Source organism: Phalangium opilio, unplaced genomic scaffold (assembly GCF_054372755.1).
Source record: "Phalangium opilio isolate 3A_F unplaced genomic scaffold, DU_Popi_V2 ptg000037l_1, whole genome shotgun sequence".
NCBI classification, from domain to species: Eukaryota; Metazoa; Arthropoda; class Arachnida; order Opiliones; family Phalangiidae; genus Phalangium; species Phalangium opilio.
Window position 1 is genome coordinate 218,128 of NW_028324160.1, and position 25,480 is coordinate 243,607.

Consider the following 25,480-nt stretch of genomic DNA (forward strand, 5'->3'; position numbering starts at 1 on the left):
AAAAGTCAAAAGTATTTTCGTCGTAGTGAAATTTTGATTTATAAAGGTTGTAAAGCGAAGACAGTTCAAACGAAGAAGCTAGAGAGGAAGAGATATAGATTTGATTGGAGTACGTCTTAACCCATACGGAGGAAGGCTATAATTCACTCTAGTGATACACTTTCTGTTACTTCAATTTGCCGTGGCCCGTTGCTACAACAGATCCATTTGTGCCTGAAATGAGCTTTGTTTGGCAAGTCTTAATTATTGTTTCGAAATGTTAATAAAGGATTCGTTTTAGTTAACATCGAACTTTATGGTGTGTTTAATAACCCGTACAAAAATTTTAAGCTGTAACTCATCTGCATACGCTCTTTTTTATCGCTACCACGCTGTAATATGTATACATTAAGGCTACATTTTCTGCAGCTCGAAAAACGCGAAAATTTCACAGCAATTCCAGAACTGCAAATTGTCTGCCGTTTCTACATTTTCTGTTTATTAACTGTTAATTGTCTGTACTGGCAGAAATATGCAGCGCGATTCTGCAAACGCGATGCAAAAGTAGAAATAACAGATGTTAGTTAAAAACTGTAATTTGACCACAGTTATAGACATGTTACAAGTCTGCAAAAGTGATGAAAAAGTAGAATTACCAGCTACTAGTTTAAAACTGCAACTTGACCACATTTATAGACATGTTACAGGCCTGCAAATGTTATGGAAAAGTAGAAATCCACTGCCAATTTAAAACTGTAATTTGACCATATTTATAGACATGTAACAGGTCTGCAAAAGTGATGGAAAAGTAGAAATCCAGCTGCCAATTTAAAACTGTAATTTGACCATATTTATAGACATGTAACAGGTCTGCAAAAGTGATGGAAAAGTAGAAATCCAGCTGCCAATTTAAAACTGTAATTTGACCGTATTTATAAACATGTTACAGGTCTGCAAAACTTATGGAAAAGTAGAAATACCAGATGCTAGTTTAAAACTGTAATTTGACTACATTTATAGACATGTTACAAGTCTGAAAAAGTGATGGAAAAGTAGAATTCCAGCTGCCAATTTAAAACTGTAATTTGACCATATTTATTGACATGTTACAAGTCTGAAAAAGTGATGGAAAAGTAGAAATCCAGCTGGCAATTTAAAACTGTAATTTGACCATTTTTATAGACATGTTACAGGTCTGCTAAAGTGATGGAAAAGTGGAAATCTATCTTAAAATTTAAAACTGTAACTATTCCACATTTATAGACATATTGCAGGTATTCAATTCAAGTAAAATGTCCAACTTTTGAATACCTGCAGTATGGCTCTAAATGTGGTCAAATTACAGTTTTAAATTGGCAGCGGAATTTCTACTTTTCCATCACTTTTGCAGACCTGTAACATATCTATAAATGTAGTCAAATTGCAGTTTTAAATTAGCAGCTGGATTTCTACTTTTCCATCACTCTTTCAGACCTGTAACATGTCTTTAAATGTAGTCAAATTACAGTTTTAAATTGGCAGCTGAATTTCTACTTTTCCATCACTTTTGCAGACCTGTAACATATCTATAAATGTAGTCAAATTGCAGTTTTAAATTAGCAGCTGGATTTCTACTTTTACATCACTTTTTCAGACCTTTACCATGTCTATAAATGTGGTCAAATTGCAGTTTTAAATTAGCAGCTGGATTTCTACTTTTTTATCACTTTTGCAGACCTGTAACATGTCTATAAAAATGGTCAAATTACAGTTCTAAATTAACAGTTGCATTTCTACTTTTCCATCACTCTTGCAGACCTGTAACATGTCTATTAAAATGGTCAAATTGCAGTTCTAAATTAGCAGCTGGATTTCTACATTTCCATCACTTTTGCAGACCTGTAACATGTCTATAAAAAGGGACAAATTACAGTTTTAAAATAGCAGCTGGTATTTGAACTTTTGCATAGCGTTTGCAGAATTGCGCTGCATATTTCTGCCAGGCTAGACAGTTAACAGTTAACAAACAGAAAATGTAAAAACGGCAGTTACTTTGCAGTCCTAGAAATGCTGTGAATTTTTCCCGTTTTTTGAGCTGCAGAAAATGTAGCCTTAATGTATACATGTTACAGCGTGGTAGCGATAAAAAACCGTGTATGCAGATGAATTACAGCTTAATATTTTTGTAAGGGATGAGTACAAGTTGGGAATCCAAAATAAACCTCTCCAAGTGGAGACGCAATTTACAGGCTATTTTTAAATATTTAAATAAATATAATTGATATTTATTAATTTAATCGTCATTAATTTACATTAGTTCTAGTTAAATCGTTTTAAGAAACTATATTCCTAAAATCATTTTAAACATAGCTATTGTTGACGTATGAACTCAAGCGTAATCCTCTTTAACAATTTTTGGAAATTTAGGGTATATAAGGCGACTGATTCACAATAATTGATAAGAAAACCCACAATGACCCTGCAAAGCATCTGAAACGCGCCAGCAATGACCCTGCAAAGTATCTGAAACGCGCCTACAATGATCCCGCAAAGTATCTGAAACGCGCCTGTAATTATCCAACAAGTTATCTGAAACGCACCTGCAATTATCCAACAAAGTATCTGAAACGCACCTGCAATTATCCTACAAAGTATCTGAAACGCACCTGCAATTATCCTACAAAGTATCTGAAACGCACCTGCAATTATCCTACAAAGTATCTGAATCGTGCCTGCAATGATCCTGCAAAGTGTCTGAAACTCAACTGCAATAATCCTACAAAGTATCTGAAACGCGCCTGCAATGACCCTGCAAAGTATCTGAAACGCGGCTGCAATGAACCTGAAAAGTATCTGAATCGCGCTTGCAATGATCCTGCAAAGTATCTGAAACGCACCTGCAATTATCCTACAAAGTATCTGAAAAGCGCCTGCAATTATCCTACAAAGTAGCTGAAACGCGCCTGCAATGACCCTGCAAAGTATCTGAAACACGCCTGCAATGATCCTGCAAAGTGAATGAAACGCGCCTTTTATGATCCTGCAAAGTATCTGAATCGCGCCTGCAATGATCCTGCAAAGTATCTGAAACGCACCTGCAACTATCCTACAAAGTATCTGAAAAGCGCCTGCAATTATCCTACAAAGTATCTGAAACGCGCCTGCAATGACCCTGCAAAGTATCTGAAACGCGGCTGCAATGACCCTGAAAAGTATCTAAAACGCGGCTGCAATGACCCTGCAAAGTCATGGCTGCAATGATTCTACAAAGTATCTGAAACGCACCTGCAATTATCCTACAAGTATCTGAAACGCGCGTGCAATGATCCTACAAAGTATCTGAATCGTGCCTGCAATGATCCTGCAAAGTGTCTGAAACTCAACTGCAATTATCCTACAAAGTATCTGAAACGCGCCCGCAATGACCCTGCAAAGTATCTGAAACGCGCCTGCAATGACCCTGCAAAATATCTGAAACGCGGCTGCAATGACCATGAAAATTATCTGAACGCGCCTGCAATTATCTGAAACGCGCCTGCAATTATCCTACAAAGTATCTGAAACACGCCTGCAATGATCCTGCAAAGTATCTGAAACGCGCCAGCAATGATCCTGCAAGGTATCTGAATCGCGCCTGCAATGATCCTGCAAAGTATCTGAAAAGCGCCTGCAATTATCCTACAAAGTATCTGAAACGCGCCTGCAATTATCCTACAAAGTATCTCAAATGCACCTGCAATGATCCTACAAACTTAGCTATTTCTGACTGCAACATGCATACAATATAACTGGAAGATACCTGTAATGGGCCACGAACAGCTTGATTTCTAACGGGAATTGCTGTCTCACCTCTGTTTTCCAGCTGTAAGGTAGCTATTTATGACTCTAGAGTAGTTAAATTGTGTAATTTTGTATGTATATTAGCTGTACTGAGTTAGCCAGCTATTTTTCTGCAAAACTTCTAAAATGTTCTGCAGTGCTCCCTGGAATTCATCTAAATTTTGTCTGAAGTTGAACCTTTTTCAGGAATATTCCAGAATATTCCAGTATATTTGCAATATTTTGCAGATTCTGAATAAGCTAAATAAAAGCAAAATGCAGCCATAAATTTTTGTACGGGAATAATTATAATAAAGAATCATAAGGTTATTGGTTAGACTGGTAATGTTTGAAACATTGGTTCTAAAGTTTAGAATAAAGGTGATTTAGAGTATATTGGCATCTTTGGCCAAATCGTAGAACATTGATTGTTCATTCTTCAAGAGAGCATTTGGAGAGTCAAATTCCACAATTCGTCCCTGATCGAGAACCATCACCCTATGAAAAGTTAACAGACATAAAAATAGGTAATCACATTGGTAAGCCTGTCAAATAGTTTGGTATACTAACTTGTCGTAGCCTAAGATGGTGTTAATTCTGTGCGCGATGGTAATGATGGTAGAGTTGGCGAATTCCTTCTTGATGGTCTCTTGAATGAGATCGTCGGTGTCCATGTCGACCGAGGCCGTCGCTTCGTCCAAGATGAGAATCTTTGTGTTCCTCAACAAGGCGCGAGCCAAGCAGACCAATTGACGTTGACCGACGCTCAGGTTGTTACCTCCCCTGACCATGTTTCATTTGTTATATTAGCATTTAGGGTTTCATAATTTATTGAAGTATGTACTTGTATCTGTTTACCAGTTCTAGTTTCATTCCTACGTAAGTTAGGTATGCCAATAATGGTTGCGAAATGGTCCGTGATTTTTGTTTCATAAACTATTGGGCGCCGTTTCGGACAAAATTCACATAAAATGGATATCAATAATTTAAGAACGGATATCAATAATTTAAGAACTGATATCAATAATTTAAGAACGGATATCAATAATTTAAGAACGGATATCAATAATTTAAGAACGGATATCAATAATTTAGGAACGGACATCAATAATTTAAGAACGGACATCAATAATTTAAGAACGGACATCAATAATTTAGGAATGGACATCAATAATTTTAGAAAGGACATCAATAATTTAGGAACGGATATCAATAATTTAAGAACGGATATCAATAATTTAGGAACGGACATCAATAATTTAGGAACGGACACCAATAATTTAAGAACGGATATCAATAATTTAGGAACGGATATCAATAATTTAGGAACGGATATCAATAATTTAGGAATGGACATCAATAATTTAGGAATGGACATCAATAATTATAGAAAGGACATCAATAATTTAGGAACGGATATCAATAATTTAGGAACGGATGTCAATAATTTAAGAACGGATATCAATAATTTAGGAGCGGACATCAATAATTTAGGAACGGACATCAATAATTTAGGGACGGACATCAATAATTTAGGGACGGACAGCAATAATTTAGGAATGGACATCAATGATTTTACAGCGTACATCAATAATAATAAAAACGCCACTAGCAATTGACCATTGGCCATACAGTGTGTAACGTCGGCATATGTCTCGAAGAATTTGTTGTGGGCGTTTCACACAAATTTGTGGTTTGTGTTGTTTCTCTTGGCTATATCATCTTACCTAAACTTGGATAAGGACGACTTACCACGTCGGCCTCCCTTTAAATACTAACACCTTCGATAGTCAAGCACAGAACAAAACCAACTACCACTCTAAGTTCACGAAATTAACTTTTTATCATTAATCATTCAAATACTAATAATAAATTGTAATCATTAATTTGCCATTTACTTATTTACATAAATTTACATAGTACAAAATATTTATATTGACCATACCATGAGTTGTACCATAAAATTGTATGTTGCGTCGAGGGGCTAGCCACTCCGATGGTCGCGCAAAGTAAAAACAAATAAACCGAAAAGTGAAAAACACGGTAGAAATGGAATCGGATGGGGAAAGCTTTACCTTTCAGTGTATTGTCATACTTTAACGGGTTAAAACTTAAGCAAAGAAAGAGAGGTACACTGGTAAGCGGCGCCGGCCGGTCTGCCGTCGAACAATGCCCAAAGGTGGTCTAATTACAATTTTAACTAACCTATGTTAACATCTACGCATTACAATTTTATCTAACCTATGTTAAAATGTGTACATTACAGGTTTTACAAAAAAAAGTTATATATCAGTCGCGTTCCTCTCTCTAACGCTACAAGTTTCAGTGAAAACAGTTTAACGTTTTGTTAAGTTACTTTCCGAAACATTTTCGGGAATATTTTTATGGTTTTGTAAAACTTTTGGTCAGTGAAAACCAGCCTTTATTTTTCGTAAATTTGGCCCGTGCAAACCAGCCTTTTAGAACCTAGAGAGAAAAATACTTTCCCATGCTATGTAGTTTACCCGTACTTTAAAACTTCGGTTGCAGTTGAACAGATTTTTTCCTACGATTTTGCAAGTTTCCACCAGGGCGACCGACCAGTACCGCTTAGCAGCAATATACTAAAGAAAGGGCATTGCGTCTTGGATCTTTGACTTAGCTAAGCAAACTTAACTGTAGGAGTTTTTCAGTTATTTCTAGAAGTACAGGAATTAACCTGATGGACTCCAATAGACGAGATACATTAGATCAGTCAGTTTTAAGAGAAACTTTACAAAGTATAATTGCTATCGGAAGTGAAAGACTATTAGAGACGCTGAATTCTAATGTAACGGCTTTACCCGTACCAAATCGTGGGAATGCCGTTGATAGAAATTCAAGTGGAGGAGCGATTGGGACTGAATTAAGACGTGTATTTAGGCCTAATACGAATCGCGAACTCGATAATTTACCAGTACCAAGGCAGCAACCTTCACCAGAGGTACGGACAAGGTCACACGTATCGCGAGTCCCGAGTTTCAATTTTACGATGAGTTCTAAGACTACAAGGAAAACTATTGCTAGGTAATTATGGTACTGTTTTAAATATTAGAAGTTGAATAATTGAAAAATAATATTTACAGGAAGAGAAACCAAAAGGATGAGGCTTCCTTTCAAAAAGAGGTGGTTCTCTTAGATGTCCCTAGCTGTGAGACCGTGCCAAAAGGATCTAGGGAACTTGAGTTGCATAAAGCCGGACTTATTGTGGATGCGATGACGTTTAAAAAGTCCTGGACACAGGATCAGATATTACAAGAGATTCGAGACGAATTTCATGAGAAAATCAACGATGAAACCGAGTTGGTAACTTTTTTATACGTGCTAACATGAGTTAATAATATGCTAGCTCCCTATAAGTTACTCAGACTCCATAGGCGTAGTGCATCCATCGATTTCTTCCAACTTCGTGCGGGGAAGGGGGTGGCGGGAAAAAAATCCGAATGTTGCACTCTCTCTTGTCGAAAAAACACCCTCTTTTCTGTCTGTTTTTATCTAATTTCCTTGTATAATTCCGTTCTGTTTAAAATACATTTGTCTCAAAAATTAGAGAACGATCCCATTGCGAATTAAAAAATCCAATCCATCGAGTAAGGTCTGGACTGTTTAATTAACAGAGATCCGAGGCTTCCGACTATTGAATGAAATATTCGGCTGCTTAAATAACTCTAATACCATTCGTTAGCTCCCACTGCACGCACTTCCGGGGAAAAACCGGTAAGAACGGTAAATAAAATTTTCGTTCAAGCAGATCCTCCTCGGTTCAAGTGGCGGCCGCAGAGTGTCGCATATAGTTGGGAAGCCGGCGGCCCGGGAGAAAACGCGGGAGTATAATAATGAATTGCCTGAAGGAGCTAGCATATTATTAACTCATGGTACTAGCTAAAACTTAACCAGGAGTTCATAACACGGGGAAGTGGCAAAATAAGGCTTTCTCCATAACCTCTTGAAGCTTTATGGCAGACTCATTAGTCATAGACTAGTACCGAAACCGAAAAGGCTTGACATATTATGAAGTTATATTCAACACTTCTTCCTTGCTCTAACAGCTAGAGTATATAGATACTTGCTTACATAAGCGGGCGCAGGGTAAACTGTAAGGTCAGGCCACCTTGTTAATTTTGCGGCCTTACCTCCCTTTTTTGTTTTGTATAAAACCCCAATTCTGCGCCCTTTAGGTTTTTCAAGGGTTTTCTATGGCCTGTTCTTAGGTATTTCACGCGTTTTCTATGGTCTGTTCTTAGGTATTTCACGCGTTTTCTATGGCCTGTTCTTAGGTATTTCACGCGTTTTATATGGCGCGTTAATAGGTATTTCACGCGTTTTCGAGGGCCCGTTGATAGGTATTTCACGCGTTTTCGAGGGCCCGTTCTTAGGTATTTCACGCGTTTTCGAGGGCCCGTTCTTAGGTATTTCACGCGTTTTCGAGGGCCCGTTGATAGGTATTTCACGCGTTTTCGAGGGCCCGTTCTTAGGTATTTCACGCGTTTTCGAGGGCCTGTTCTTAGGGATTTCACGCGTTTTCGAGGGCCTATTCATACAGGGCTCGTACACGACCTGGAAATCCTGGAAAATCTGGAAAAGTCAGGGAAAGTAAAAATGGGCCTAAAATGTCGCGGAAAAGTCAGGGAAATTGAAAATGGACCTAAAATGTCAGGGGAAAATATATTGGAGGGAAATTTAAAGCCTGGATAGCAGTACAAGGGTGACCAGAAAATGTGTTGTCTGAGATTTGACCAGAGCCCCTAATTCGCGGACCTCGCTTCGCTCGCTCCAGTTATTACTGTGATAGAGTTACATTTAAACACAATCATTGGCTTATTTTTATAACAAAACTCGAGCAAAAATGATTCAATAGAATTTAGATTGGTTTTCATATGTGTTCGCCATGTACGTTATTGCAAATGGTCAAGGAAATTTGTGGAATTTTGTCATGGAATACCTGGAAAAGTCAGGGAATTGAATTTGGAAAATTTTGTACGAACCCTGTCATAGGTATTTCATGCGTTTTCTATGGCCTGTTCTTAGGTATTCCACGCGTTTTTTATGGCCTGTTCTTAGGTATTTCACGAGTTTTCTATGGCCTGTTTTCTGCTAACTGATTTACGCAGTTTCTACGCTCCCCAAACACATTTCAGGTCAGGCCAGGGCCAACCCTGCCTGACCCGTGCGCACGCCTGTGCTTGCTTATACATATCCTGCTATTGTAGTAACTGTGTCTGTAATGTGTACAGACCGGCGGCCGAGTCTTGGAAAAAGGGTCATCTTTAGACGCGAAATATTTCCTCTGTTTTAAGCATAATGACTAAATTGCACGAGTTTAATGCTTTCTTGTTATTTTTGCAGCCTTGAATTATAAGTTCCATGCAGAAGCCGCCTAGTGAAACCGAAGCTTGGAAAAGGCATGGTCGTATCTGGCGCTACAATTTCTACTATTTGGAAGCAGAGGGTTTTGTACGTCCGCCCATCAAGAACTATTCTATCTAAAAGCGACGAAGATATTGTATCTGACGAGGAATTACCAGATATTAACACATGTACTTCGTCCGAAAATAATATTGTCGCTAAATCTCACGATGAAATGGACCAAGATCTTGAAACTGAACCACATGTGCAAAGCGGAACAAATCAATCGAATACTGAACCACGCCTCGAATTTCCTCTGTTGCCATCATGTTCCACTACTAGCCTGCCGCAAGATTTGCCATCAACTTCTTCCGGAGTTAACAATGAACAATCTTTTTACACATCAGATATGTATACTGAATTTCTTGGTTTTATAAGCGACGATCTTTACTCATCTGAAGATGCCGTTGGCCCTGAAGAAGAGGAGCTCTTAAACCCGACTTTCTCATGCGGTGGTTCAAATGTAGAGAATTCGAATGTAGAAGATGAAGTTGAAATTTCCGCTTCAGAAATTTTAAAAGATCTCGCCCAACAAATTAATTGCGAGAAAATATCTCTCTTCAACACAAATCGTAGAAGAATTTTAGTTGGCGCATTAAGGGGATTTAAAAAGAAAGGGTTTAGACCAGAAAACAAAATTTCCGTGTGTTTTTCTGACGATTTGCATACCGCCAAAGGAGCAATTGACGCTGGAGGACCGAAACGGGAATTTCTGCGCCTTCTTTTAAAGGACCTTCTTTCAAGTCATCTTTTCTGTGGAACTGAAAACTGCAAGTACCTCAACATGAGTCTGTCAGCTATGAAAGAGGATTTATACTTCTATGCAGGAATGGCGGTTTCGCTTTCCCTTATTCATGGAGGTCCAGGGCCAAGATGTTTTTCACAAACGACATACAAATCGTTGTTTGAAGACCCATCTAAAATGCCATTAAGCATTCAAGATGTCCAAGATTTTGATCTTCGCGATAAACTATATCGATTTCAGAATTGCCAAACCCTAGAAAGCCTGCAGAAAGCCGGGGAAGAACTGTCAGAATTAAGATATTTTTCTGGAAGCAGCAAAGCAATTCTAAGACTAGAAGATAAAGACGAAATATTAAATGACGTCTTGCGTGGGTGTGTTCTAATTAGGCGCTCTGAAGCACGTTCAAGATTCATTGTTGGACTTGAAACCTTGAATTTGTACGACATGATTAAGAGGAATCCCAAATCCTTCGAAAGTATATTTTGCTCCACTGAAGAATCGTTAACTGCCGCAACGTTTCTGAGATTGTGTGGAGTCATTAATTATTCCGAAAGAGGCAGCAATCAATTTGAAAAGGAAGTTGATACAATGACTTTCTTTCGAGAATACATCTATGACATGGAAGAAAATCCTTACGCTCTACAGCTCAAAGATGTTTTAATTTTTACCACTGGAATGGATGGCGAACCACCCTTGGGATTTGACGTTACACCATCCATAAATTTTATTCATACTGGTAAATACCCAGAAGCAAGTACCTGCTCCTTGCAGTTAAGTCTCCCTACAATCCATAAATCATACGACGAATTTAAAACAAACATGGATTTTGCCTTACTGAATACCTATGGATTTGGAAAATTCTAAAAAAAGTTGTTAAAAGTAAACAACGGAAAGATAGTTTTGGTTTTCTCACTTGTTTAGTTTTCATTTAGCCCGAGCAAGGACCCGTTTTCGTTTAAAAAATAATTTTGATCATCTTTATTCTTATTTGAAAAATTAGTATTCCCAATTAGTAAATCCCAATAGAAATACATCCATTTAAAAATGACCAATGCCCAAAAATATTGTCAAGGTAAAAATATTATTTGTACGTCAACAAGTGTATTTGACTTTCATAAATGTAGTTATCTTTAGAATAAAAACGTCTTCATATAACAATCGCATGTCTTTTTTCCCCCTGTAACAAATTTGTTCACCCTTATCACATTAGAAGTAAATACTATTTAAAGGGGTAGGTTCAGGTTTTTCCGAGTAAGTCAATTTAATATAATTTTCTATAAATTAATAACCCCTTAAGACATGTGAGTATCAGTAAAAATCACCGGAAATATTTTATTGCCACATTTAAAATCGGCCACCAATGTCTACCATTTTCTTCCATTTTCTCGTTCCTTCGTGTTTGAGTACGTCCCTAATGGCCAGCGGAACGCAGTAGCCGAACCGAAAGAAGACTCGAAAGTATTTATAGTTGGCTCTACAAGAAAAACACAGAATAGTTTAAACATTTCCCCCTGATTACATTCTTTTGCCAGGCTAACTATTACTGCCGCGAGAGGGTTTCGAATCAGAAAATCCCGATACGTTTCACTTGTCGTATGCAAGTAGTATTATACTATTAGGCCTCATTCACACCAACTGACCTTTGTCGTTGCGACCGCCGGGTCAAAAGTCGGACGGAAGTATCGTTTCCCAAAATTCAATGGAATGTTCAGACGTCTTCCGACGCGACACAGCGCGGTTACGTCTGAGCATTCCAAAGAAATTTGGGAAACGATAGGTCCGTCCGTTTTTTGACCCGGCAGTCGCAACGACAAAAGTTGGTTGGTGTGAGTGAGGCCTTAAAGGTATATCCACACTACAGTTAGTTTGCAAGCTTTGCTCGCACGCTTCGCTCACACTGTTCGCTTGTCTTGTACGCGTCCTGTCTACACATAAGGTTTCTAGAGAGCGCAGACGCCACGCCTATGCATTTTAAACCAATGAGAAGATCCTTCTATGGTGACGCGTTCAGGCAACCGGGCCTAGTACTAGCCACCAAATAATAAATTAACGATGAACAATAAATTTCTCATATTGTTCTTTTGTTTATACGGATTTTTCTATGGCTTTATAAAAGGAGCTAGAAAATTACAAAATTATTTATTTATAACTGCATTCTATGATTTCTGTACCATTTTGATCTAATATGATTTCTTACCATTTTGATCTAATATGATTTCTGTACCATTTTGATCTAATATGATTTCTACTTCTCTCAAAAAATTAATGACGTAATTCAACAGCTCATCTGATTAGCTGCGAGGTCGCGAACGACGCGAAAATCTTTGACATTTCAAAGATTTTCGCATCGCTCGGCTTAAGAAGCGAGCGAAGCGTGCGAACAAAAATACAAAATTTCTAGGTGTGGACGGGAAGCGTAATGCGCGCGCTAAGCGAGCGAACTCGCGTAGCGAAAAAAACAGTGTGGACGTGCCTTTACGCTTTAATTACTTTTACGGAATTACGTACTGAACTTTTGTTTTACGGGACAACCAGGAGGAGATTCTGTCTGAAGACTTTAAACATGAAGTATTGAATTCCACCGGGCTAAAATAGTTGTCAGCTATTTTTAGAATATGTAACCACATCAAAGTTTCAAACCACCCGAAAATATTATGGCATAAAAATTTTAAATTCTCCTTAGGTTAATAAGCTTTTCCTTTAAAATTTTAGTTAAAAATAATCCCCAAGGTCACTAGCAAAGTACATAGAAAGATCCAGAACATTTCCCATATTGTCGCGCAGCCCAGCGCAGAGCTAAGCTAATTTAAAACTCGCGCCAAAATAGTTAGAGAACTCCCTCCAGGTGCCCGCCAACAAAGGCGCTCGCCTATAAAAGGCGAGTGAACGGAGAGAGAAAGCGAACTTTTAGTGGGATCTCAAGACTGAAAAGTCCAGCCTACTGAACGGTTCGCTTCACCTCTCACGGGGATCACAAGGCTGAAAAGCCCAGCTTCGTGAGAGAAACTTCTCCGGCAAAACCATCGCGTCGCCCGGCCAATACATTAGTTCTCCCGCCGTTCTTACATTCTATTTTGTATATATTTTCAACGACCAATAAAATAAACTCATTACTATTCCAAAACCACCGTCTCGTACTTTACATACGTGACAAAGTGGTGGAGGCGCCGGGCACAGTTCCCGTCACCCCGTTTACCAGCCGATGAGCTTGAACGTTGACCCAACCTCGTCCTGTTGGTCTTCCGACACGGAAATATACTCCGTCCCAACGTCCCCGTCTACCTTCGACGGTATCGCCCCCGCTTCAGACGTTCGTTTTTCCCGACGAGCGCTACGCCTCGCTCCCGAGTATTCAGACCTCGCGCCGCCAACTCGCCGCCAAAAACAAGAAACTCCGTCCCTACCAATGGCTACCCCGGCTGATATTGCGGCCGCCGTTTCGGCTGCCCTAGCCGCCCTAACTTTGAACCGAGACTTACCAAACTTCGACCCAGCTAGACAAGACGTACACGATTTCATCCCCATCTTCGAGGAAAGGACTAAGGGGAAACCGGATGCTGATCGCCTCTCCCTTCTCCCTTCCGTCCTTGTAGGGGCTGCTCTACCTTGGTATTCCGCCCAACTCCGGAGCCATTCCGTGGCCCCTTTCACTACCTGGCAGCAATGGAAGACTAGCCTCATCGGCGAATTTGGCCGATCTTCTCGTGCCGTGTTCACAGAACTACTGGCCCATCGAAAATTACCTGGAAGCGATCCTGTCGCATACTACCGGAATACGATAAGCCTTTGCTCCTTGGCTAACCCAAATATGCCCGAAGCCGAAAAAATAAACTTCCTTTTGAATGGTCTCCTACCCGAATATAAGGAGAAAGTGACTCTCATGAATCCCACGACCACCTCTGCGTTCTTGGATAACCTTCGCACAGTGTGCACTATGCCCACCCAACCGTTTAGCTCCCATGATAGCAAAATTTTGGAGCTACTCACTACCCTCGCATCACGCCCCGCTAACGTCGCGGCCACCAACACCGCACCCGCACTTCTACACCCCAGTACTGGGCAAGAGTTCGAAGCTCTCCGTGGGGAAGTTCAAGAGCTTCGACGTGATCTGGAGCGCCTTCGCCTGGAGTTTCGCCGTCGCGATCCCAGCCCAGGCTACCCGCGTCGTGAGTCATCTTCTGCCTGCTACAACTGCGGGGGGTTTAACCATCGCGCGGCTCAATGCCAAGAACCACCTCGCAGTCGCGAGACCCAACATCGTTCACCCCAGCGAACCGAATTCCGTAACAACCGATCCCGCTCCCCGTCTCCGTTTCCACCAAACCGGCCGTCGTCTAACTGGAATCGGGACAGGAGCCCTTCGCCCCATCCTAGCTCTCGTAATCCGGGAAACGGCTACCGACGGTATTAGTGGAGGGCAACACACCGTCTAGTCCAGAAGCCTTCCCTCTCCTCCTCAGCCCAAGCCACAAATTAGTATCCCTCCCCGCCCACATAAACAATCAAAACGTCACCGTCATCATCGACTCTGGAAGCACCAAAAACATAATAAAGCCTAGCCTTGCATACTCCTTGGGTCTCACGAGCCAGCCTGCTGGCTCCTTGCAGCTGAGAGTGGCAGATGGAACTCTCATAACTCCCTTGGGAGCTACCACCCTGAATTTGACACTCGGAGATACCACTCACCGCATACAGGCTCTACTCATAGAAAACTTTGAATACGACTTATTACTGGGATTGGAATTCTGCAACCAGAATGAAGTAGAAATGAGCTTTCGTACCCGATCGGTTGCAATTCGACACGAACATTTTCCCCTTCCGGACTCCTTATTCAACACGCTACAGTTGTTAGCCTCGCCCACGACGTCACCATTCCCGCGTCTTCCGAAATGGCAGTGGCGGTATCCCTTCCAAAAGCAAACACCACTCTCATGATAGAGCCCCTGCCGTCATCATTCCCGCGATATGGACTCATGGTCTGCAAAACTTTGACCTCCTTCCGACACGGACGGGGCCTAATTCGGGTTGCGAATCCACATCCGCATGCCTGTATTCTTAACCAACACACAACCATTGCCCGTGCCCACGAAGTCATTGAATTACACCTCCTTGATTTTCCGAACGAATCCACAAGGTCCGACGACCTCCCACACAACCTGGATATCGGCCTAGACCTAACTACAACCGAGAAGGATAAATTAATGTCCCTACTTCGCAAACACTCGTCCGTCTTTTCAAGGTTTGAAGGAAACCTAGGGCTAACCTCCCTTATCAGTCACCAAATCCACACGGGTGACGCCGCTCCGGTCCGCTCACACCCTTACCGAAAATCGCTCAAAGAACGAGAAGTATTGCAAGCTGAAGTAAATAAACTACTCGCAAACGGGACCATACGAGAATCCTGCAGTCCCTGGGCCGCGCCCGTCATCTTAATTAAAAAACGCGACGGGAATTGGCGCTTCTGCGTCGATTGGAGAAAACTTAACCTCGTTACCAAGAAGGACGTACACCCACTCCCGCGCATTGACGACACTCTGGATCGTCTGGCTGGAGCAACCCTCTTCACTACCCTGGACTTAGCTTCCGGGTATTTTCAAGTAAAAATCGACGAAGACGACAAAGAAAAGACGGCCTTTGTAACACCCGACGGCCAATTCGAATTTAACGTGCTTGGCATGGGGTTATGTAATGCGCCCGCAACCTTTCAGAGGTTAATGCACAAGACCCTGGGAAACCTTATGTGGCAGATAACTATGGCGTATTTGGATGACATCATAATCTTTTCAAGAGATTTCAAGTCCCATCTCACGCACGTGGATCAAGTTTTGACATGCCTTCACCGAGCCAATCTCAAAGTCAAGCCCAGTAAATGTTCCTTCGCCAAGCCCCGAATAGTATACCTGGGTCATGTAATAGATGGAAACGGAATTTCCCCGGACCCCCGTAACTTAGAAGCGGTCGCCAAGTTTCCCACACCAAAAACAATGAAACAAGTTCAGCAATTCCTGGGTCTCTCCGGTTACTACCGCCGGTTCATCCGAGATTTTGCCAAGGTCGCCAAACCCCTCACGGAACTCACCAGGAAGGATACCCCTTTTTTATGGGGCCCAGCCGAAGAAACTGCCTTCACGCACCTACGCGACTGTCTCATCTCGTCTCCTATCGTCACTCACCCAAAATGGGATATACCATTCGAAATTCACACCGATGCCTCTGCCTATGGCATAGGTGCCATACTCAAACAACGAATTGACGGCCAGGAAAAGGTCGTTGCCTACGCCAGCCGTCTGCTGAACTCGGCGGAGCAGAATTATAGCCCGACGGAAAGAGAATGTCTCGCGATAGTTTTTGGAACACAGAAATTTCGCCCATACGTATACGGCCGAGCACTAAATATCGTTACAGACCATCATGGCCTTTGTTGGCTTACCTCAGTCAAAAATCCGAACGTGCCGCCTGGCACGATGGTCGCTAACTCTTCAAGAGTTCAACCCCGTAATCAAGTATAAGGATGGCAGGAAACACCTTGATGCCGACGCGTTATCCCGTGCTCCCTTAGAATCTGCACCGGATATCCAGAACTCTCTGTTAGCGTGCTCCACACCCGCAACCGCGAACGATCAGTTGGACCTCACCCAATACGACATTCGTGCCCTTCAACGAAAAGACAACTACACCGGCGCCATCATCGAATTCCTGGAATCCCGGCCCCTCACGGCGCCTCGCCCCCTCATCAAAGCTGCCCGATGTTTTGAACTCAAGGACGGACTTCTCCACCGTAGAGTACGTACCAATGACGCTCTCAAATCGGTTCTAGTAGCTCCGAAAGAAATCAGAACAGCCATACTTTACGCGCTACACGACGATATCACTTCCGGCCATCTGGGACTTAAACGAACATGGGAGAGAATTCGACAAAGATTCTTTTGGCCAAAGATGTTAGCCCACGTCACACACTATGTTCAATCCTGTGTCCCTTGCCAGAAACAGAAAACGTATCCGTTCAAACCGCCAGGATTACTACAACCCATTCCCCCTACAACTAAACCATTCGCCCGGATAGGTCTCGACAAACTGGGACCTTTTCCGCAGTCACATGATGGCAACGCCCATATTCTAGTGTGTACAGACTATTGTACCCGCACCGTAGTAGCTAAAGCCATACCAAGGGGTACCGCGGAGGAGACGGCAAAATTCCTTACCCAGGACGTTATTTTACACTTTGGTGCCCCTCGTGAAATAATAACAGATAGAGGCACGGAAAACGTTAATAAACTGGTCGCAGAAATTAACCGGCTATTTACCATAGAACACCGCAGAACTACGGCCTACCACCCCCGCACTAATGGACAAACCGAAAGATTCAATAAGACCCTCGCCGATATGCTGGCCCAATACGTTGACAGAAACCACCGCGACTGGGACCGCTTTCTACCGTTTCTGGTTTTCGCCTACAATACCTCTGTCCATGATGTCACGAAATACACCCCGTTTTTCTTACTTCACGGATATGAAGCTGACCTGCGCCTTGATGCTGCTCTTCACCTGCCGGCAAACACTATCACGAGTCAGTTTGGATTCGAAAACATTCTATATGCCCAACGAGCCCGTGACTTAGCGGCGTCCCGTCATTCCGTAGCCCAGCAAAAAGACAAGGCGAGGTTCGACAAAACTCGTAGAGAGGTGACATTTAACGAGGGCGATTTAGTATTTCTAAAAACCCCACGACGTGTACCAGGCCTCGCAGAGAAATTACTTCACAACTACGCCGGGCCTTACCGTATTATCCGTCAGACAGCGGTCAACAATTACGAAATCGCTAATTCCGAGGGGTCCAAATCCGACGTCGTCTCCGTGGAGCGTCTCAAACCGTATTTCCCGCGGAAAGATTTTGACAGTTCGACCCGACCTGCCGCCACCTTGCGGGTTTCGTTTGCCCCAACTCCAACAATTCGGGAATTCTCTGCGAACGATGCTCCCGCTACAGTGACCTGTCCGGCCGTCCAGGTATTGCCATCCCCCACGCGAACCGACCCCCTTTCCCCAACAACGCCAGTATCACGCCGCGCCGCTACACACCCCAATAACGATGCCTTCCCCCCGGTCCTTCGTCGATCCCCCCGTACCAGAACCAATCCGGACCGGCTATCGTATTACTAAGGACCAAAAACCGGCCCATAGGGACTCGCGATCTCGCTCGCTCGCCGATTCGCCATTTTGTTCGCTGCTGCGCTCCACTCAGTACCGTCGCCATCTTGTTCGTCTCTTCGGATACGATGACAAAACCGTCGCAAAAACGCCGTCGGGACTACTCCCGGACCGAAACCAAGGCGCTCCGATTTACGGATCCTCTAAATCCCCGGGTTATCCGTCTAAAGGACAAACAAAATCGGCGAGATGCCCGCCGCGCCGCCCGTACACCGATAATCCCTTCGTCCCCTTGCCGACCCGCCACGCCAGGCGTTCCCGTTGATGTTCGAACCGCAAGCCCTCTGACGAAGTATGGTATCTCGCTACCAGCCCAGGATCTTCTGACCCTCCGGGATCTCCCTCACGCTGCCGCGGAACTCGGTCCATCAGCACTTACGTCACTTGTGTTGGATTTCTATCTACAACACCGCGCCCACAATCTAGCGATGTTCACAGCGTTCACGTATCCCTCCAAGTTTGCCGGTTTTCTCACTAGCCACTCGCCATCCAGCGCCACGTGTTTTACATCTCACGTGCCCGAACTCTTCGCTCACAAAATCCTGGCTTTCCCGTACCTCGAAAATCATCGTTGGAACCTCGTGGTTCTCGATCTTTCCCTCTGCCGCCGCCATCTTGTGGGTCCCACACCGCAACACCCCTTCCCAGCTTTGGTATTCGACTATCTTAGCACAGAAGCCCAACTTCGCGGCGTTCTGTACTTCGATCCCGACTCATTCGTGACCCTTGCGTCAGCCCAACCCCCCGACAACGACAGTGGAATATATGTGTGCGACTTCGCCTCTCAGTGTTTTCAGGCCGTCGACCCGTACGCTTCCCCATTCGAGGCGCTCATCAGTCGCCGCCGCATCCTCCACGAAATCACAACCGACTCCATCGTTCCCTTTTAATTTATGTATTAATTTTTTTTCCTTTTTAATTTCTGTATTAATTTTTTCGTGTCACTTTTTGTCATTAAATTCGCGTTTTCGTTATTTTGGTCTCCTTAATTGTAGTGTTCGCCGGGACGGCTTATTCCTAAGGGGGAGTTGTCGCGCAGCCCAGCGCAGAGCTAAGCTAATTTAAAACTCGCGCCAAAATAGTTAGAGAACTCCCTCCAGGTGCCCGCCAACAAAGGCGCTCGCCTATAAAAGGCGAGTGAACGGAGAGAGAAAGCGAACTTTTAGTGGGATCTCAAGACTGAAAAGTCCAGCCTACTGAACGGTTCGCTTCACCTCTCACGGGGATCACAAGGCTGAAAAGCCCAGCTTCGTGAGAGAAACTTCTCCGGCAAAACCATCGCGTCGCCCGGCCAATACATTAGTTCTCCCGCCGTTCTTACATTCTATTTTGTATATATTTTCAACGACCAATAAAATAAACTCATTACTATTCCAAAACCACCGTCTCGTACTTTACATACGTGACAATATGCCCTATGTCCCCCTTTGGACTGTATAAGTTAATAAATTTGACCCTGAAAAAAGGAGCAAAACAGAAACATAAAATAACCCCTCTAGCTTGGCAAGCCTAAGAAAATCACATCCACGTGCTAAATGACATTTCCTCTCTAAAATTCAATTCGTTTGGAGAAAGAAAACATCCGATCACAAAATACCGATAAGAAAGCTTAGAAGGCGTCGTAATGTCGCTCTGACCCCAATTGACCCGCCCCACCCCTTTAGTTGACGTGGACCAAAATCTCTAAGTTCTCGAGAAAGTTCTAACCCCTTGCAGATTAAGTAAGAAAAACCGCTGTCAGGAGTGACCACTCTTCAGACTTTTTTTAAGAAATCATTTGAGAAGATCCTGGTCTGAGAAGAACCAAGAAAGAGATTGGAATCGTAACGTTATCTTATTTTTTTATCTGAAACTGGCTCTGAATTAAGTTTAATGAATAAAATTTGTGTTTAACGGAATGATTAAATTTAAAAATCCCCCTACCAAACAAAACCCCTTTAAGTGTGGAAAGTCTTTGAACGGATATAGATAGTTTTCACACGTGGAGGATTATACCATCTACACCAGGAGGTAAGGCCACCTGGAGGACAAAAATGCAAGCTATTTTGTCCTCTAGAAAGCCTCAACTCCATGTTGTGTATGGTATAATCCTCCACGTGTGAAAACTATCTATTGTTTAGTTATATATATTTTTGAGTTCTTAAGTGTATTAAGGGTTATATTTAAAATTGCTGTTCGGTCCCCCTACCTGATTTTAAAATTAAATTCCAAATTCGTAAAGTCAAAGTGTAAAAATATTGTGTTTTGTCTTTTAAAATATATTTTTGTGCATAAATTAAAGATATTTCCAGATTAAACAATATTCTTTGACTCTCATTTGGTCTAAAATCAAACGCGGATGACACTTTTGGTCCAAAAACGTTTTAAGCCGCCCCGTTTATGCTTTTATCTCACTCGCCACCACTGACTGCAACCCTTAACTATAGCATATTCGAGGGTCCGGACCAAGAAAGTGTGAGGGGACTTAGGCGTGGGTTCTTTATAAACGTTCCTCCTAACAAAGAACGAACACCTTCATCCCTTCTCTCCCCAAAACAACATCGACAGAAAGAAAGGGCTTATAAAAAATGTTTTATAGCCTTGAACTTCTCTAAAACCAGCGAAACGATATTTAAATAGGGGTCATTAATATAACTAAAATATATAAACTCTCAATTTTAACATATAATCAACGATGAAGACGAACTTTTACTGCAAATTCTTCGGAACTTACATTTTTGAAATTAATTGAAACGAATATGTTAAAAAAAAATAAAATAAATAAATAAAAATAAATAATAAAGTGGCATAGAAGCTAATAAAATAAATATGACATCACGCATTCTTGGCTTCCTATTTTTTCATTGCTTTCCATTTTGAAATATTTTGCGGTAAACAGAAACTAACTTCCATGTTTTCTGACCTTGCGTAGGACCAGTGAAAACCAGGCTTAACTTTATAGCGTGACATAGATAAGCTCAAATATAGACTTGAAAGGCTGTTAAAGGCCATCATTTCTTCAAAAGAGTACTCCTTGAGCTCAAAATGTGCCGTGACCGAGTAACAATGGAGAACCGAGCGACGTAAATTAAAAACATTTCTACTTGAGCTGAAGACCGTGCAAAAATATATATTCCAAGCTTTGCTCGGTCTCCAGCGCAAGTAGAACCGTTTTTAGTTTTTAGCGCCATCTATAGGGCATTTATACCGAAGATTTACTACCCCTACTTTTACCCCTTTCACCCCCTTTCCCCCCTCTTTTACCCACATTTACCCCTTTTTTAGTGCCTTTCCCCCCTATTTTACCCCTTTTTTCCCCCATTTTAGCCTATGTTACGGCTGGTCGGGAGTCTTAATCCCGCCCTATCCCCGCCCATTTTCGCGTTAATTTATTCAAATTTATTCATAATTCATAAAAAATGCTCTAAAACGCTAAGAAATGGACCTAGGGTAGCTAAACTTTAAATTATTTTATTTCGTAAATTTCCAAGCCCCCGAGGGGACTCGAACGTACCAACGTTAACGCTACGGTTTGGAAACCCGGCACGCTAGAACTGCGCCACCGTTCCGTGCAAAGTACAATTGCTTTTATAAGATAAGAGCTGGTAGAGACAAATCCATCTCAAGTCTAGGCGCGTTTCGCGCTAAGAGAGAGAAATTAAATAATCGCCCACTGCCACGTTAATATGACGTTAAGTCGGCCTCAAAGTCACGTCTGAAGCTCAAAGTTCTTTTCTTTAAACCTTATCAGTCTTGAATGTAGAGAGAAACGAATTAGCCATATGCCTGATCAGCGCACAGAGGGCATAGCGGCCAAAATTGTAAATATCATAGGGATGAGCTTAGAGTAGTGGCGCTGGCACTCTATGTTAACTCCTTATAGGGCATAATAAGTCAAACCCTCGGAGATGCCATTACTCCATTTTATACGGAAAAATTTTTTTACGCGATTCGCGGAGACGAGCTAAGAGCGGTAAAACGTATTTTGTAAATTTTACACCTGTAAAACTTTTAAAAAACACTTGGAACTTGTATTTCTACTTACTTTCGAGGAAATACCACCGTTTTCTGAAGGTAAGAGTCTTTTTTTATACATTTATTAGTAATGAAAACATTTAAGGCGAGCTAAGCCTTGGTCATGGCCATAATGTAGATTTGCACATAGAGTGAAAAAGGGCAATAGGCTGTACTTTTGTAACTTGGAAAATTTATTTTTTAGGTTTTTCGAACATTTCTATGGCAAAATGAGGTAGGAGACTAATGATATATTTAGTGGATAATTTTGGAGAGTCAGTTTCGGAATAATTTCATCCGTTACATTAATTTGATCTCCAAATAAGGATGGAATCGCGAACCGTTCTAGCCGACTACGTAGTCTGTTTCCAGTGGTGGGAAAGAAATCTGATTTTGTAAAATGTTTTGAACAAACCCGTAAACTGGAGATATCAGTGGACAGAGGTCCTACAGCTGTTATTATAAACCCCTTAGAGGACCCCAAATGTGAACAATCGCTGGTAAATGTAAACACCCTGACCCTAAATACTGAAGGAGGTAGTGACTGAACACTGGACCCAAATGTGAACAACAATGATAATCAAATGGGAGGAATAAAAAAGGCCCTAGGAAAGGAGAGGGTTGCCACAGTCCCTGGAAAATCTGGAAAAGTCAGGGAATTTAAAAATGGGCCGAAAAGGTCAGGGAAAAGTCAAGGAATTTTAAAATTTTCAGCAAAGTCAGGGAACCTAGTTTAATAAATATTATTCTGTAATTTAATTAAGATAAAGTTCTGTAGGTAAAGTTTAAAATGAACCTAATGAGTAAGTTACTGTAGTTTATTACTAGATTGATTTTATTCATAATAGGAATGCTACTTTATAAACAATGAAAAAAAAACTCGAAATTCTAAATTAGCTGGGGTCATCTTATAATGAATATAGTAATACTAATTCTTGTCAATAGAGGGCGGTAAAAACTTTATGACTGGGTCATCTTGTTATTTTACGTCGCTTGGATCTCCCTTGTTACTAGGTCAAGGCACATTTTCAGCTCAAGTAGAAATGCCGGCCTTTAAGCAAATTTTTCATGGGAAAATGCCATAATAAAATTTTAAACAACATATCTTTAAAAACCGTTGACAATGGTTTCAAAGTGTCAAACGAAGTTTGAGCATGGCCTTAGTTGTTAAATGTAATTTTGACAATTGCTACGACAGTTATATTCATCGCATTTCGGCTATATCTCCAAATATATTAAAAGTTTAAAACTTATAATTTGAAACCTGGATAGTTGAAATTAATTACTTCATAAGAAATTTCAAAGTGGAAATTGCAAACGCGGCTTCAGTATTTTTCTTAATTGTCTTCAGAATAATGTAACTCAAGTTGATTTATTTGTAATTGTTGGCTTTCATATTTAACTATTTGTATTTTAATCACAAATGTTTTCCTTGTAAAACATTTAATCACTGCCCATTAATTTAAACCTTAAAAATAGTTTAAAGGAAACGTTCCATGTTAGAATTCTTTTGACTTTATTCGAAAGAGCACATAAAATAATGAATATTACAAATTGGAACCGCGTGTCTATCTACAATATTAATGAAGATATAAGCAATTAAGTTCTCTTAATGAACCCTACGGGTTAGTATTCCCTGCGAAAAGGTTAAAATAGTTGTATTGGACTATACCACCTGACGGATTCGTCCAATTGGATTAAAGAGGCCCGTTTCGTCATCGTCATAATTAAGCCGACTTTTAGGATCCAGTCAGTAATCTTAATCGCTTATATCTTCTTTAATATTGTAGTTAGACACGTGGTTCCAATCTGTTATATTCATTATACGCTCTTTATAATCAAAGGCAGTAAAAACAGATGGCATTTATGTAACAACTGAAAATATGTTAATGATAATAAATTTTCCAATTCATAGTTTTTAATGAAGGTACCAATTATTTAATTGATTCAAGACCCGTAAATAAGTTCTGATTCCGTGGTTTCCATCTTCGGCAATAGGACTTATTAACTGTTGAAGGTGTTGAGATTGTTCCGGAGTCAAAATTATTCTACAATCCTCAACAACAACATTGTTATTGGTTTCGATAGTAGTAGTAAGAACAATTTCGGTTCCATATAATGTTGGTTGAGTAGCATAATCTTCGTTTTGAACTTGATCATCGAATGAGTTCATAGCCCAAAGTTGATTTGGAGAATAAGCGTTTTCCGTGCTTAAAGAATGGTGATTCCACGAATTAACAAGAGTCCTACTAGACGCTGATTCTTGGTAAAAATGTGTAGTGCAAACTAAATAAATGACATTCGTTGTGCGCGTCCAACATGCCATTCTCTTCCATAAACATGAAAATGCTTTTATAGTAGGCAGAGACTACTCTATTAACTTCTCCCCAAAGTCTCTCTATTCTTTGGTTATGCAGAGATAGTCCAGCAATGAAACTTCCTCTATTCAGGCCTCTATTTTCTATCATGAATCTAGCAACTTGAACATTTTCAGTTCCCTTATCACCTCTCACACGTAGCGGCAATCCATGTTCACGTACCCCTTCCATGAACAACTGAAGGACACTATGAGCCCTGTTATTAGTTAAACATTCTAAGTATATGATCCTTCTACTGTATCCATCAATGCATCCATGAAAGACGATCCGCCACGAAATTAGTTTGTGGTTACTGTCTATGTGCCTGCAAGTATCGTTTAAAATATTTCAACAATTGTATATGTACATGTACAGGTTATTTCTGATAAGTCCACCTTAAAATTTAAGGGAGGGTTCTTTGAGTCAAACTGAACAGCAATGGTCAAAGAATAAGGGTTGTACAAAAATTTTCTATGGAGAGATGGACCCCAAAAAAAGGAAAGAACGATTTTCACTAAGCAGCATTATTCCAGCTCGTTTAATATTAATCGATAAATTAATCAAATTTCAACCAAAGAATGTTATTAAACTGTTAAAGGGAGGGTAAAAATAATAAACGATTTCAATCGACTGTTCTATACTAATTATAAGACCTAAATTCATAGTTCTCGGTGGCGAAATAAAGTTCATACGTTTAACCCCAGAAATGATGCAGTTCTTCCCCAGTTAAATCCAAGGTCGTTCCTACAATACAATATTTCTTCCCTTGTCACTTGATAAAGCGGCCTTCCAACACTTCCATCGTGTATAACGGGGCACACATATGGATCGTCTTCCGCGGCTTCCACAGACAACACTTCCATCGTGTATAACGGGGCACACATATGGATCGTCTTCCGCGGCTTCCACAGACAACACTTCCTCTAGTTGAATAACAAGAACAGCCAAAGTCTCGTAAATGTTATTAATATGAGCA

The 25,480-nt window shown here is 41.2% G+C and overlaps 1 pseudogene across 1 annotated transcript in view; it reads right to left on the bottom strand.

Annotated features, from left to right (window-relative positions):
• Positions 1–4,130: 4,130 nt before the first annotated feature.
• LOC149682826 (ATP-binding cassette sub-family C member 1 pseudogene) overlaps positions 4,131–25,480 on the bottom strand; it is a 40,063-nt pseudogene continuing 18,713 nt past the window's right edge. The window contains exon 2 of the transcript XR_016384193.1: positions 4,131–4,627. The product of XR_016384193.1 is annotated as an ATP-binding cassette sub-family C member 1 pseudogene (transcript). The remainder of the gene's footprint in view (positions 4,628–25,480) is intronic.